The 15,921-nt window shown below is 46.3% G+C and overlaps 3 long non-coding RNA genes across 4 annotated transcripts; 1 reads left to right on the forward strand and 2 right to left on the reverse strand.

Annotated features, from left to right (window-relative positions):
- The first annotated feature begins 1,688 nt into the window (after window positions 1–1,688).
- LOC129387238 (uncharacterized) lies at window positions 1,689–4,877 on the forward strand. The gene is made up of 2 exons (XR_011892594.1): window positions 1,689–4,563; window positions 4,770–4,877. It is a non-coding gene; the product is annotated as an uncharacterized lncRNA (long non-coding RNA).
- Window positions 4,878–6,211: 1,334 nt separating this feature from the next.
- On the reverse strand, window positions 6,212–8,303 carry LOC129387241 (uncharacterized). 2 transcript variants are annotated; one of them, XR_008614491.2, is made up of 3 exons: window positions 8,255–8,303; window positions 7,541–7,637; window positions 6,212–6,334 (listed from the first exon to the last, which is right to left on the reverse strand). It is a non-coding gene; the product is annotated as an uncharacterized lncRNA (long non-coding RNA). The 2 variants fall into 2 exon arrangements; XR_011892595.1 differs by lacking the exon at window positions 8,255–8,303 and having other exon boundaries at window positions 7,541–8,018.
- An 894-nt stretch (window positions 8,304–9,197) lies between these two features.
- LOC140216178 (uncharacterized) lies at window positions 9,198–15,590 on the reverse strand. Its single transcript, XR_011892869.1, has 4 exons — window positions 15,211–15,590; window positions 12,505–12,601; window positions 9,570–9,733; window positions 9,198–9,385 (listed from the first exon to the last, which is right to left on the reverse strand). It is a non-coding gene; the product is annotated as an uncharacterized lncRNA (long non-coding RNA).
- Between the last annotated feature and the right edge of the window lie 331 nt (window positions 15,591–15,921).

Raw genomic sequence — 15,921 nt, forward strand, 5'->3', positions numbered from 1 at the left:
GTAGAACAATATCATGATTTGTTGCGCCTAGTGAGCTTAGGTGAAGCGGCTGGAGGAATGCCACCTGAATTTAAAACAGGAAATTACCTTTTCAGCTGTGTGACTAGGTGCGTCGGCAGTGCATGTGCCACTCAATGTGTCAGTATCGTGTTGAAAAGGATCCTTTTCTTCACGTGGAGGGGGCGCGACGCTGCTGAAATCCAAGCGTGGCCTCTTACAAGGCGCGTCTGTTGATTCGGCATCAGAATATTTTGAACTCGTTGTGTCAACCAGCAATAAACTTGGTGTATTTTCAACGGCCAGGTGTAGCTCTTCAGAAGCATTCGACGCTTCTGGCTGTCCTTGCTTCTTAGGCTTCTGAGAAGTCGGCGGCAGAGCCTGCCGTTTCCGCGGAGGTTTTCTCGTTTTTTGCTGCACAGTCAAGTATCCTGGGCAATTCGGGAAAATGCTAGGCACAGCGTCGGGTGAGAGCACCGGCTTTTTTTGTGCGTGCAGAAGGACGTTCCCCTTGTATTCCGCGTGATATGTTGCAGAGATCACTTCATTCGGGAAGTGCTTCGCGCACACGTGGTCGGTAGGCTGCAAAACTCTGTCTGCTCTCGGAATCGCCCGTCGCCACTTTTCTAAACGTTCGGGTTCACGCGGAGCCTTGAAAAGCGACACACGCTCCGTGCATGTCCGATACCCCGACTTGCAATTCGGTACAAAGCACTTCTTGCCCATTTTGAAGCGCAGCAAGCCTGAGCGCAACTAATTGCACTCGGCGTCACATGACGCGGCGTGGTATACGTTGAGTGAATCCCAGCAGAATACCAATCAGCCGAACAATGCACTCACAGGACTGACAGGCACAACCAAACACTTTTCGAGAATCCGGAGAAGCCTTCACACACACACACACACACACACGAGTTTCAGCAAGTACACTTCTGCACCTATACCACGTGTATTCACCCCGCGCGTGGCGTGAAAATTTCTGAACGCACCCGAGCGGGCAGCGCGGGCCCCTGGGCTCCCATACTACAGCGCCATCTGTACCCTTGCGGCGAAAACTACCGCCGATTCAAGGTCATCTGCGAACACAATCTGCCCGCGCGTTCTCTCTACGGGGAGCGGCGAGTGTCAGCACCTAAATTATTCTTACACCGTGCTCTAAACTAACATTTGTTCCACACATAAAGTATCTCAAGGTGAAATGCCTAAAAGCAATGAACTTACTGAAAATTTTATCCCATACAACATGGGGCAGCGACAGAAAATGTTTGATGAATCTTTACAAAAGCCTCATTAGATCACGATTGGACTACGGTGCCGTGATTTATCATTCTGCAGCCCCGAGCGCGCTAAAGATGCTAGATCCGGTTGACCATTTAGGAATCCGACTGGCCACTGGCGCTTTCAGAACAAGTCCCATTGAAAGTTTGTATGTCGAATCAAATGAATGGTCACTCCATCTTCAAAGAACATACATCAGCCAAAGATATTTCCTGAAAGTCCACTCTCACCCTCAACATCCATGTTTCAATACCGTTAACGATATGACATATGCCACACTCTTTCATAATCGTCCCTCCGTAAGACAGCCTTTCTCGCTACGTGTGAGGGAGTTTAGTGATCAAATGCATGTCCCACTCCTCGAGCTCCGCCTAATGCCTCCAGCCAAGCTGCTACCTCCTTGGGAGTGGCAGCTAATAGAATGCGATATATCTTTTGTGCAAGTCACAAAGCATGCTCCAGAGATTGAAATTCAAATGCATTTCCGGGAACTCCAGTACAAATATTCCTGCACGGAGTTCTACACAGATGCATCGAAGTCACACGACGGGGTGTCCTATGCAGCCGTCGGTCCATCCTTCTCGGAATCCGACGTACTACATCCGGAAACCAGTATCCTTACAGCTGAGGCCTACGCACTCTTGTCGGTTGTAAAGCATATAAAGAAATCACAACTCCAGAAATCAATTATATATACGGACTCCCTCAGTGTTGTGAAGGCCTTGATGTCTTTCTGTAATCACAAAAATCCAGTATTTAATGAACTCTACTCCGCACTGTGCAAAGCATATATATCTAACCAACATGTGATCATATGCTGGGTGCCTGGACATAGGGGCATCGAGGGAAACGTTCTAGCCGACCAGATGGCCACATCAATTTCATTGCATGCAGTTAATCCTACTGCTTCGGTCCCTGTCACAGACCTGAAGCCTTTCTTAAGAAGGAAACTACGAAACAACTGGCAACGCATGTGGGACGAAGAAATAAATAATAAACTGCATGTAATAAAGCCACAATTAGGTTTCTGGTCTCCTGTAACAAAATCCCGCCGGACAGACGTCCTATTCTGCCGTCTAAGAATAGGACACACTTTTGGCACACATAACTTTTTACTTACGGGAAACGAGCGTCCAACCTGTGGTAGATGCGGGGAGAGGCGGACCGTCCTCCATGTCCTACTGGAGTGTCGGGAAGCCGAATCTGAAAGAAGGAAACATTTTTTCTTAGCATTCCGGCAACACATCCCCCTTCATCCTGTTATGTTACTTGGCCCAGAACCACTCTTTGACACCGACGCCTTCCTAGGTTTTTTAGAAGATGTTGTATTGCATGTTATTAGCCCCACACGTTCGTAGCGCTTCCTCTCTTCAGAGGATGCCGCTGTGATAATTATTCTGAATAGCACATGCCTCTAGGCCCTTGTGGTTCAAGGGCTCTGGCGAGGCAGTAGTGCTGTTAACAATTTAACATCTCGCATATTTTAAACAACGCATCATTCTTCTACGATGGATTTTGATGTTCATTGTATTCATCATTAGACATCGCCATAATTTTATAGCACGTATATTTTACGCACTTCACAGCGACTATTTTTAGGCCACTTTACAGCCAAGTCACATCTTCCATAATACATCGTTAACACTACCACTTGTCATGGCGCTCTTTGGCCAAACCTGGCCCTTGCGCCACAAAACACCACACATCATCATCATCTTCACAAAAGTGGAATGGGTGAAAAAAAAAATACCTACTTAGGGTGAGCAACATCGGCCAGTTTTGATGCAAGATGCCGTCCAAACATATTCATTTTTTCACCCCAGCTTCACTCCTGGCTGCCAGTGCTCCAGACTTGATAAAGTGAAGGAAGAAATCTGAAAAGACGGCCAAAAATGATTGTATTACAATGTGCAAATAAGATGCTTTGTTTCTTTTTCCTAATGGCAAACTTTGACCTTGTGGCGTTAAAAACTATGCCCTACCAGCCTTAAGGAGCGTCCACGTTACCGGCACGGCAACTCGCCGGACGCCATTTGCCGTTCGCGGTCCGCCGTGCGACGGCGGTCTTGCTCTCGAACGGCGAGATTTTCTTGCCGTTCGGAGGATTCAATTCAATTCACTTTATTTCCAGAATTACAAGTGTTCTGGTGGATACCAAAGGCTAAAAGCTGTTGGAAAACAGCTTGACTAGGCCGATGGTCCATTACAAGGCATACATGGTAGTTGCATCAAAATTGTAACATTGTTAGACACTCAGAATAAATTAATTACATAAATGCACAATAACAAGACCGAAAATAATATAAAGACTAAGAGAAAAGACATAATTGATACATCAGAAAAATGGAAGTATGTGTGTAAGGGTTACTAACAAAACTAATACAAGTCGCTCTGATGTAGAGAGTAGATAATACAGACTAAAATATGAAAAAAACATTCGATACACCAGAAGATAGAAATACATGTGTATGGGTTACAAAATCAGTAATACGTACAGTTGTCTCTGAAAGAACGATAAACAATCACTGATCACATGTTTACAAAATGCATTCGCAGTTCCTTCGGTGAAGAGGTATATGTACCTTTATATTTATTTAAAATATGTGGTAGAATATGTTTTAATGACTGTAGGCTATATTTATTACGAAACCACGGGACATACCATGTATCACTATTTCTTGTATTGGAAGAATTGAATTTTGGTGCCAAAGATGCAGGCAAATGGGACGAGGACCCATTTGTGCGGCTGCCGTACGGCGACGTGGCCAATCAGCGACCGAGGAGTGGTTGCCATGGCTACCGTCACCGCGCCGCCGCTTGAGTTCCCGCGCTTGGCACCGTCTGCTAGGGTCCATATTTGTGTGTGTACGCTCTCGATAAACACAAATGGAATTCCCGATCGAGAGATTTTTCGAAGTCGTGCGGCAGTATCCGTTTTTATATGATAAAACAAAGCCCGAATACAAAGACACGAAATCGAAAATGAACAGGTGGCACCTAATCGGAAAGGAATTTGCAATAACAGGTAAGCATGCATGTAGCATCTCCTTCGCCCGCGCTGCGGAAGGACATACTGTGCGCACGGGCTGAGACAATGCTATTTTCTTTAGGTCATCAGGCTATGATGAAGTTCAGGCATGCGAGAGATCGCTGGAACAAAATATGAACGGAGCAAGATCGCACAGCGCGAAGGGGCGCTGGAGGCAGCGCTGCGAACAAGACTCCCAAGTGGGCGCTGTATGGTATCGTCGATAGCATACTGAGGGGCATAGTCCACTACTACGAGAGGTAACTTTCAGCGTACATTTATCGCTATTGCCTGGTCATGCAGAGCTACGCGACGGCGCGCTGTTGACTCGTTCCCCAGTTATGTTTTACAGCGCTGTTGTGTACACGTAGAAAAGGCAGTGCGCGCTGTCCGGAGTCGCTGCATGCTTGTTTTTCAATCAGCTGTTGCTTACGCTTTTTCACGCCTCTTCTTTTTTCTCTCTCAGGGCTTCCAATAATATACCGGAGCCAGAACAAAGGTACCTGGTAACCAGCGACGATATATGTAGCACACTTGTTTAAGATTACAATGAATAAATGACCATTTTATGTTTTCCTTTTGCAAATTGATTTAACCACTGCTTTTTTACAGGTCACTGCTGCGCTGCAGCGTAAGCACCCCACTTCACGAGGGGTGTGTACAAATTATTTGCAGTCATTTCGCGAGTCAAGAACGGATATCAATTTATTCTCTGTACTGCTGCAGTGACCCAAGTGATGAGTCGACGACTCAAGCATTATTTTCGCAAATGTAAGCATGCTCAGAGCTACTTCTGTATTGCCAACCTGACATCTTTTGTCTGCAATGAAGGTGCCCCTAAGGTGCAGACACAGCTGCTTCTGATGAAGACATCAGGCAAGTGCTTATTGTGGCCATTGACGGGTTTACCAACATATGCCCACTGCCTTCAACCTGAACCTACCAAGATAGTTTACGGCGCAGCATGACCATGCTCTGGAAACAATGTCGTTACATTGTTTAAAAGTCCCATTGGTACTATTGAGACATGTTGCCTTTATGCACTTTTGAACACTGTCAAAGCATTGAAATTCTCATTTGTATGCATATCCAACAGGGAGCCAGAAGACTCTGAGCTCAACTATGATGGTGACATTGAATGGCAAGTATGTATCATGCAGGACATCTTTTAGTTTCTATAACACACATGCTGCCACTTTATCCAATTGGCCACTGGCATAAAATAATTGACAAAACCAAACCATAGTAATAGTAGTGCATGGAGCTTACAAATAATTCATTTTGTCTCATGGTTACACAGTTCCTTCGTTGAGCAAGGCTGGAGTGCGTCGCCAACAGTAGTAATCTGTGGAAATCCCGCGAAGTAAGCTAATTTGTTTTCCCAAGATCTATGAATCAGAGAAGGTGCTTATGAACAACCTACATCTACTGCTCTGCACGTGAACTATTTCTCTTTTGCTTTCTTTCAATTCCTCATCCCCTTTCCACCGTGCAGGTTAGCCAAGGGACGTTAGCCTGGTTAATTTCCCTGCCTCTCCTTTTCTCCCTTTTTTCTCCTTCTGACGGGTAAGAAAGGAATGACTGTGCAAAATACTTTTTATTGCATACTGTTACGGCGAAACGACACCAGGCTAAGAGTATATTTAGCACAGAAACTTCATATTCACGCCATATCATCTCCTCCGCTTCACTTCGTCCTCTTTCTCTCTTGACCCACATGCATCTACGCATCAATGCTCGTAGCCTTACATGTAGCAATATGCTTGGTCTGGCGTTTACAATGTGCACTGAATTTGTTATTCAGCTCGACATCGACTGATACTGCACACCAATGCGAATGAGAGAAGCCACAACTGCTTCGTGGCCCTTGCGCCATTAAACCACAAACATCATCATCACCACAACTGCTTCAAGGTAATATGAAGTTTAATGCAAGATATTTCCATTAATGCTTCTTGCTTTGGTTTCGCGAAGGCTTCCAAAGAGGGCGCTGCCTGCTGTTTATCCTCCCCGGTACTTGGTTCACATTTCCTGAAAGAGAAAAGTGCATAAGACGTTGTGCTTTTAACTACTCTCTGTCATTTGTTGTATTTTTCATGACAAAAAGGTAGAAGAATAGAGAGCAGATTGAAAGCACAATAACAAATGTGCTCGGGGCATGCTCTGCATCACTGCGAAGCATCCGCGAGAAGCAGCAGCAGCTAGAAGCAGAGGATGAATGCACAGCGATGGGGCAGTGGGTGGCAAGTAAGCTTTGCACGCTGCCACAAAAAATGTGCTGTGAGGTTACGTTTAAATTACAAACACTAATATTTGAGGCAGAAATGCAAGTCCTTCAGGATTAATGTAATTTTGAACTTATCTCACATTCAGTCATATTTAATCAAGTCATATTTTTACTTTTGACTAGCAATATCATTTAACCATACGCATACCTCATGTCCTGGGACTGTGCAATGAAGAAAAATAAATGTGTATTGTTCATCATGTTTAAATTTGAGGCAGAAATGCAAGCCCTGCAGGATAAACATAATTTTGAACTTATTTCACATTCAGTCATATTTAATCAAGTCATATTTTTACTTTTGACTAGCAATATCATTTATCACTATTTCATTTCATTCAAGCATACTTCATGTGCTGGGACTGCAATGAGGAAAACAAATTTCTATTGTTTACCATGTTTCAATATGCAGTTTCATTTTCCTTTTTGTCTTGTGTACTCAGTTCACACTCACTCAAATTATGCAATAGACATGTTAAGCTAGAACAAGTGCAATAAATACCATGCATGCACACTTTGTCCACTTGGTACCTTCTTTAAAAAATTAAGTTACTGAAGCACAGCTTATTAAATATAGTTCGGTTTCAGTTCCCACTGAAGAAAGTATGCAATCTTTTTTTCCTCGAAGTTTGTTTTTAGCTGAAAAATGTTAAGGTAAAATGGCTATTGGTGCGCATGTGTTCCATTGGGCGTTCAAAGCAATGTGTCAGCTTGCCGCCTAAGCAATGTATACTTTTTCTTAAGTACTTGTGTTTTGCTTGTCACTGCTGAAAAAAAAGGGGAATCGGCACTATCGTTTGATGCCTCTAGGCATGCTCAGTAAGACTATGGGACAAGAGTCGGAAGGCGGCAGGAAAGAAAGACATCATCGGTCAGCTGTTGAACCGATGTTAGATCGCACGCGAGGTGTTTGTCAACCCGCTCTCCCTCTGGCTGCTTAACCTTCTACTTACCTTAGTGCCTGCATGTGCTACAATTCTTTCTTGCCATGGCACCGTGCCATCTTGTATAAAGTACCGCGCAAGCCGGTCCCGCACGTCCATTGCAGCTCTAGAAGATGACAAAAGAACATGCTCATAAATAATGTCAAAAGCGTATCACTGTAACAGCCTCCTTGTAAACATAAGCACAAATTTACATTTGTGGCAATACTAATTATCAGCCTATTGTATGTCCACTGCAGGATGAAGGCCATTCCCGCAATTGTAATCGTCCCCAGTTCACTGCTACCAAATGTTTCCCTTTCTTTGGCATGGAGGGCCTTAAGCAGAGGAACCTGATGGTCTGTTTTTTACTATACAGCAGCACTTGAAGCTCTTGCTTAAATTTTCATGCAAAAAATTTACCAGCTTGCTGTCAAATTTTGCTTTCATACATTGTAAATTATGTGATGCAACATTTCATAGCAACATGGCTGTGAGAAGAGAGAAGGGTATTGCCCGGCCACTGCAGATAAGCACTTCCAGACACCGCAAAAACGTAGGCCTGCTGGAGGTAGACCTCGAGAGGAGCAGAGACTGCGAGTCTCACTTTCCCGAACTCGCTTTTGATAAGCGCCTTGTTGTCTTGGGTATCATGATGCCGCACAGAGTCCACGAGCTCCTCAAACGGCACCACGTCCAACACTAAGTTCTTTCGCGCCTTGAAAGAGCCCGTACTTCTCTCACCCTCAGTTTCGATGGCGTAGTGGACCCGCCCCACGGAGGCAGCGCCCGATCTGAGGAAGCCAGCCACTCCTCGAATTTTCGGGCCTCAGGCCGCTTGACCCCGGGGTACCGCACCAGGTCGCGGATCCGCCGGACAACCTCGCGGGGGGGGGGGGGGAGCCAGTCGCCGTCCAGCAGGCCGTGGGGAGTCTGGCCACCAGACGCCAGTTCTCGGGTCTGGAGAATGGGGTCCCAGTCTGGGACTGGTGGGCACATGGCTCCGTACAGGGACGCACACTCGTAAAGGGATACGCGGTCGTCGGCACTCAGTTCGTTGTTCGTCTTCTTCACAAGATCGGACAAAGTTTTGCAACTGGCCCGATAGTGCTCCGCGTCCCCACGAAACGCTCCACTGGCCTCGAGGATGCCCCACCAGCGGTCTTCAAAGCAGATGGCAGCTATCAGCAAGTTGCACGTTGTCACGTGGTCAAACCCACGGCACAGTTTGAGCACTCGTACACCCGCTTCAAGCATGGACTCTCGGCGCATGAAGCTGAGCATTTCGCCCATTCTGAGGTTCCGGATGGCCAGGTCTGCCTTGGTGCGGGGGGGGGGGGGGGGGTAGAGGCGCAGGGCGAGCTCGTCGTTGTAGACATCGGACAGCAGGTCGTCGAGCAGGCCGTCAGACGGTTCAGCAGATTTGGGCTTGGTGATGGCGTGACGTTTCACCACACGTTCACATAGTTCTGCCACCGTGAGACAGGGTAGCCACTTGTCAGGCAACAAGGTGGTGTTTGCGGCGTACAGGCGTTTCAGACACTCCGGTGGCTCTTTGCTGTACTGTGTGTTCCTGCCTGTCTTGGGTGTTCCTTCCTTGTCCCTTGTTTTTCAGTGCGGTTACATGATGCATTCCATTAACGACCACCAACTAGCCCGCTTATCCCTGTTAAATATGCTAGTCTCATGAGAGATGGCTTTAGTGGGAATGCCTCATCTCCAACCATAAGGTAGGGGATCAGGCCTGCCGAACCAACATTTGCATGGGGTGGTATTCGACATCTGCGCTCGTTAAGTATAGTAGGCAGTAGTGACCTCAAAAATATTCCACCATCACTTTCGCCGCCATAATGCACCAGGTCGACATATATGAATCTGAAATAAACATGTAATAATGCACCTGCAATGCACCAACCAGCCCCATTGAACACACTGCTAACGTTCATAAGTATACTGTGTGCCTAGCATTATCCATGGGCAAAGCTGAATACATATCTAACCATGTCCCCAATTAAACTTGCACTTACTGCCATGTAGTAGAAAGTAAAATAATGTGAACCTGTAGTTTGCATCGCAAGCACCCATGATAACCACGCTGAATGTCTTTTTGTAGTTGAGGTTCCTAGAGCCGGAGTTGTTGGGGCACTCAATGTGGACATGTTTCCCATCAATACTTCCAATACAGTTTGGAAAATTCCACTTCTCTTCCATTTCATCAGCAATCTGAAACAGTGACATGCACATAAAAATATTACGCAACACACCACATGTGCATCAGAAACTGCAGAGCTTTGCCAAAGGTTGCTTCCTCAATGAGAAAAATTTGAAGTAGATGTGACATCGACAGCTGTCATATATTTCATTGCACTGCATTTCATTTAAACTTTTTGTTATTTTCCTGGTGAGCTTGTTTCCTGTTTCATACTGTGCAACCACAGGATTTAGCTGTCTTGATCAGCATAATCAAGTGAAATAAGTTATCATAAACACCTGTCCACAGTGCTGTGAAGACTGATTTGGCCAGATATGTTGCTTGATAGATGCCTGATAGTAACTTTATTTAGTTGTGGCTAGAAAGCATGTAAATATCAATTTCAATTCACGAACTTTCACATTCTTCCTTTCATTGCTGGTTTGCGGAAACCACATAACCAGCCTGCAGTACATTCCATATTGCACCTGTAGTTTCTTTCACAATCATGACTGCAGTTGACCGTCCAGTCAAAAAATTATATGACAAGCTCATGAAAGTGTCACCATTGGCAAGGAATCTGGAAAACAAGCATATTTAATGTTGTATCTCAACTCATAAATAGCATTCCTGAGACACTGCTTTCATTGATGTAACAATAAATTACAATACACTTTAGATGTAAATACAGGGAATTTTTTTAGCGTGCCTTCATCTCTCAGTTTTCATTGCATGGTTTGTTTTAGAGCTAGTTTGCTCTGGGGCGTCTATGCACTACCTATTTGCGCACTGGCGCGGGCGGCGGTTTGGGTTTTGTTCCGTGGGTGGTTTCGGCTTCTTGCGCTCACAAAACTGATGGCTATCTCGTTTCTAATCGCTCAAAAGGCGACCGCCTGTTTCTCACTCGTTTAGTGCTCACAGGGGTGCGCATAGGAAGAATGCCGCCATGAATGCGTTTCCTTTTCTTTCTTTTTGAGAGTCACGAAAACTAATTGCCTCTACTTGGCGATAAGATGACATTCGCGGTAGTTTGCGACACGTTTTGCTTATAAACAGTACATATATACAAACGCAAAATAATTTTTTCTCACTTTACGGTCGCCCTAGAAAAGTTAAGTCAATTTTTTTATCGAAATAGGTCCCTCAGGAGAATTGGAATCTGCAATAATAAAAAATCGACCCTGGGCGGTCGCATGTGGCGAAAAAGATCGACCCTGAAAGGGTTAATAAATAAAGCATAACATTTTATCACACATTATTACGAGTTCAAACATTATTTTTGAATTCCTTGTTGTTTTGTATTTGTTTCTCAGTCGTTACGCAAGTTCTGCAAGTGTTGCTGCATCAAGCACATCTCTATATAATGCAGCGTTATTGGAACACCAAACTCAGTTGGAGATCTGTTAACGAGTGCTTGAAATAATTTTTCAGGCTACTAGCAAATCCTTATACTGTACCAGGGGAAGAAACAAGTAAGCATAACGTTCATGCAACACATTATTTTTCTTGCATAATCAACTAAGTAATCTGTCTCCATTGCAGGAACACTTCCAAGAGTAGCAAATTGCTCGCAATCCAGTCTAAAATATAAAGAAGAATTTAAAAAAACGTGATAATCTAATTACCAGCCCAAATGCAGCACTGTGAGTTAAAGTGCAGCTTCCTTGAACGCACAAGTATTGCTTCCGCATGCCAAAACAAAGTTACAATGCGACATAAACACCTAGGAACGAGAATTCTAACGCAAGTAAAGGCGAGACCACACGTACGCTTGCGGACGCGCGCAAGCTCGCGTTCACGCGCCCACGCATGCGCAGACAGTGCGGCATGGCGCGTACGCGTCCAAACGCGGCGTGATCTCGGGGAACAGCACCGCTCTGTTATCACGCTCTCGGCCTGCCTCGCGTCGGCGCGCCTGGCCGGCCTGGCTACGCGGCTATGGCTTGGTACATGCAACTCTCAGTGAGGCCGATTTATGTCATGCAAGAAAGTGCTTCTTTTTCGATTTTGCAATGATATAACAGCTCTCAAAACAAAACAATTACGTTTACAAATATTGAGGCTTCAGCGTGGTACAGAAAGGCTTTCTTCTGCTAGATTTTGTTTGCTAGACCGGAAGTACATTTTCCCGCAGGGACCAATCACAAGGTGCTACTTCCTAAACATCCGATAGGTTGTAACTTTTGGCGCCAGTATTGATAGCACCGCAATCGATTCGCGTACAAGTTGGTTCTTCATTCTGTGCGCGTAGTACACAAGAATGGCAGCAGCGGAAGATATATACATCGATAACGAGCGCCTAATCTCCACTGTAGAGGCCCGGCCGTCTTTGTGGCTCTCTCGCCACAGGGACCACAAAAATCGACAGAAGAAAGCTGCCCTGTGGAGGGTAGTGGCAGTGATAGTTCTGCCCGGTGTGCAAGGTAAGCTTGCTTGAATTCTGCGCTGTTGCTTGAGAAATTTTTGTAAAATGGAACTACTCTTTTGCACAGACGGTGTCACCGCCGTACAAAAACGGTGGAAGTCGCTTCGCGACAAATTTCGTAGCTGTTACAATGACGCGACGTCCCAGAAGAGCGGAGCGGGAGCCGAGGAAGAGAGCGAATGCTCGTGGCCCTTCTTCGAGCTCCTGATGTTTCTCCGCGACACAATGGAAACGAGAGCGTAAGTTTAATGGCGTGTTATTTTGTCGGAAGGCGGCAGGAGAGAAAAACATCATCGGTCAGCTGTTGAACCGATCTTAGATCGCACGCGAGGTGTTTGTCAACCCGCTCTCCCTCTGGCTGCTTAACCTTCTACTTACCTTAGTGCCTGCATGTGCTACAATTCTTTCTTGCCATGGCACCGTGCCATCTTGTATAAAGTACCGCGCAAGCCGGTCCCGCACGTCCATTGCAGCTCTAGAAGATGACAAAAGAACATGCTAATAAATAATGTCAGAAGCGTAGCACTGTAACAGCCTCCTTGTAAACATAAGCACAAATTTACATTTGTGGCAAGACTAATTATCAGCCTATTGTATGTCCACTGCAGGATGAAGGCCATTGCCGCAATTGTAATCGTCCCCAGTTCACTGCTACCAAATGTTTCCCTTTCTTTGGCATGGAGGGCCTTAAGCAGAGGAACCTGATGGTCTGTTTTTTACTATACAGCACCACTTGAAGCTCTTGCTTAAATTTGCATGCAAAAAATTTACCAGCTTGCTGTCGAATTTTGCTTTCATACATTGTAAATTATGTGATGCAACATTGCATAGCAACATGGCTGTGAGAAGAGAGAAGGGTATTGCCCGGCCACTGCAGATAAGCACTTCCAGACACCGCAAAAAGGTAGGCCTGCTGGAGGTAGACCTCGAGAGGAGCAGAGACTGCGAGTCTCACTTTCCCGAACTCGCTCTTGATAAGCGCCTTGTTGTCTTGTGTATCATGATGCCGCACAGAGTCCACGAGCTCCTCAAACGGCACCACGTCCAACACTAAGTTCTTTCGCGCCTTGAAAGAGCCCGTTCTTCTCTCACCCTCAGTTTCGATGGCGTAGTGGACCCGCCCCACGGAGGCAGCGCCCGATCGCTCCCACTCTGAGGAAGCCCGCCACTCCTCGAATTTTCGGGCCTCAGGCCGCTTGACCCCGGGGTACCGCACCAGGTCGCGGATCCGCCGGACAACCTCGCGGGGGGGGGGGGGGGGAGCCAGTCGCCGTCCAGCAGGCCGTGGGGAGTCTGGCCACCAGACGCCAGTTCTCGGGTCTCGAGAATGGGGTCCCAGTCTGGGACTGGTGGGCACATGGCTCCGTACAGGGACGCCCACTCGTAAAGGGATACGCGGTCGTCGGCACTCAGTTCGTTGTTCGTCTTCTTCACAAGATCGGACAAAGTTTTGCAACTGGCCCGATAGTGCTCCGCGTCCCCACGAAACGCTCCACTGGCCTCGAGGATGCCCCACCAGCGGTCTTCAAAGCAGATGGCATCTATCAGCAAGTTGCACGTTGTCACGTGGTCAAACCCACGGCACAGTTTGAGCACTCGTACACCCGCTTCAAGCATGGACTCTCGGCGCATGAAGCTGAGCATGTCGCCCATTCTGAGGTTCCGGATGGCCAGGTCTGCCTTGATGCGGGGGGGGGGGGGGTAGAGGCGCAGGGCGAGCTCGTCGTTGTAGACATCGGACAGCAGGTCGTCGAGCAGGCCGTCAGACGGTTCAGCAGACTTGGGCTTGGTGATGGCGTGACGTTTCACCACACGTTCACATAGTTCTGCCACCGTGAGACAGGGTAGCCACTTGTCAGGCAACAAGGTGGTGTTTGCGGCGTACAGGCGTTTCAGACAGTCCGGTGGCTCTTTGCTGTACAAGTTGGCCCCGCTGTAGACACAGGCCAAGAAGGCCGGGTCATAGCCTAGTCCGCGCACCACACTCGTCACGACCAGCGCGGCAAAGTCGTCGAGCCTGCCGTTCTCGATGGTCTCGCAGATGGCATCTGCTACCGCTTCGCAGGCTTCAGTGTTGAGGGGAACATCGGTAAAGTCCAGCAACCCGTATTCCAGGTTTTCTACGGTGCTGGACTCGAACCGCCGCCTCCACCGTTGAACATGGCTGTGAGAGATGCCATAGATGTGGGGGGCTCAGAATTGAGTCAGACTTATGAAGGTTGTAAAAGCTTGCCAAATAGGCCGAGCTTGTACATTGTGGAATGCAAAAGAAAGAGCACATGCGAAGTTTGTTTTGTAACACAAGTTGTCACATAGTGCACTTATTGTGCAGTATTGGTTCAACTGGATGCATAATCATGACGCGATATTACAGACGGGACTCTTGTGGTTTACCTTGAGGAATGAAATCCAGTGCTATCAATGTCTTTCAATGGCAACCCAGTTTCTTCACTCCTCCATCTTCCTTTTGTTATATTTCCCTCCCAATCCTCAGTGTCTGCATATCCAGGTGGGCTATCTATATGTTGTTCTCGAGAGAGGAGAGTCCTTCATTAAATAATTATGCAATGCAGGACTTCACTATGCTCTCAGTGCTCTCCTGAGAGGCTCTGGTCTTCGAAGGATGCACCATCTGCTAGCCATGATACCGAACGAATTTTCAATGAGCCTCCTTGCTCGACTCAGGCGGTAATTGAATGTGGCTCGCATAACATAAGCCTCGTTTGTTGTCCCATCAGCTCGGTGCCTTTGGAGATCTAAGAGAAAGCAGCAATCATTTAAACTGTGGCGACACCTCATCCATAATCTCAAAGAAAGTGTCTATTTTTTACAATATTTCCCTCAAACAACAATACCTAACATTTTATGCTTGGCTTTTCATGACCTTGCAATGGCAGTGCTCATCCATAGTTGGCATCGATACGCCTTGTTAGCTCTCTTTACGCTCAACAATGGCTACATTAATGGAAAGCAGAAAGACTGTCATGGCCACCCTGAATGATTGCTGATTTATGGCAAGGGTCATAAAATTGAGCAATAAAAGTAATGTGGCTTTATATTTACAAAGTGGAAAAGACAACTTACCACGTCGAGAATATGGTCTCATGAGAGATGGCTTTAGTGGGAATGCCTCATCTCCAACCATAAGGTAGGGGATCTGGCCTGCCGAACCAACATTTGCATGGGGTGGTATTCGACATCTGCGCTCGTTAAGTATAGTAGGCAGTAGTGACCTCAAAAATATTCCACCATCACTTTCGCCGCCATAATGCAACAGGTCGACATATATGAATCTGAAATAAGCATGTAATAATGCACCTGCAATGCACCAACCAGCCCCATTGAACACACTGCTAACGTTCATAAGTATACTGTGTGCCTAGCATTATCCATGGGCACAGCTGAATACATATCTAACCATGTCCCCAATTAAACTTGCACTTACTGCCATGTAGTAGAAAGTAAAATAATGTGAACCTGTAGTTTGCATCGCAAGCACCCATGATAACCACGCTGAATGTCTTTCTGTAGTTGAGGTTCCTAGAGCCGGAGTTGTTGGGGCACTCAATGTGGACATGTTTCCCATCAATACTTCCAATGCAGTTTGGAAAATTCCACTTCTCTTCCATTTCATCAGCAATCTGAAACAGTGACATGCACATAAAAATATTACGCAACACACCACATGTGCATCAGAAACTGCAGAGCTTTGCCAAAGGTTGCTTCCTCAATGAGAAAAATTTGAAGTAGATGTGACATCGACAGCTGTCATATATTTCATTGCACTGCATTTCA

The sequence above is a fragment of the Dermacentor andersoni genome, chromosome 2 (genome assembly GCF_023375885.2).
Source record: "Dermacentor andersoni chromosome 2, qqDerAnde1_hic_scaffold, whole genome shotgun sequence".
Classification (NCBI taxonomy): Eukaryota; Metazoa; Arthropoda; class Arachnida; order Ixodida; family Ixodidae; genus Dermacentor; species Dermacentor andersoni.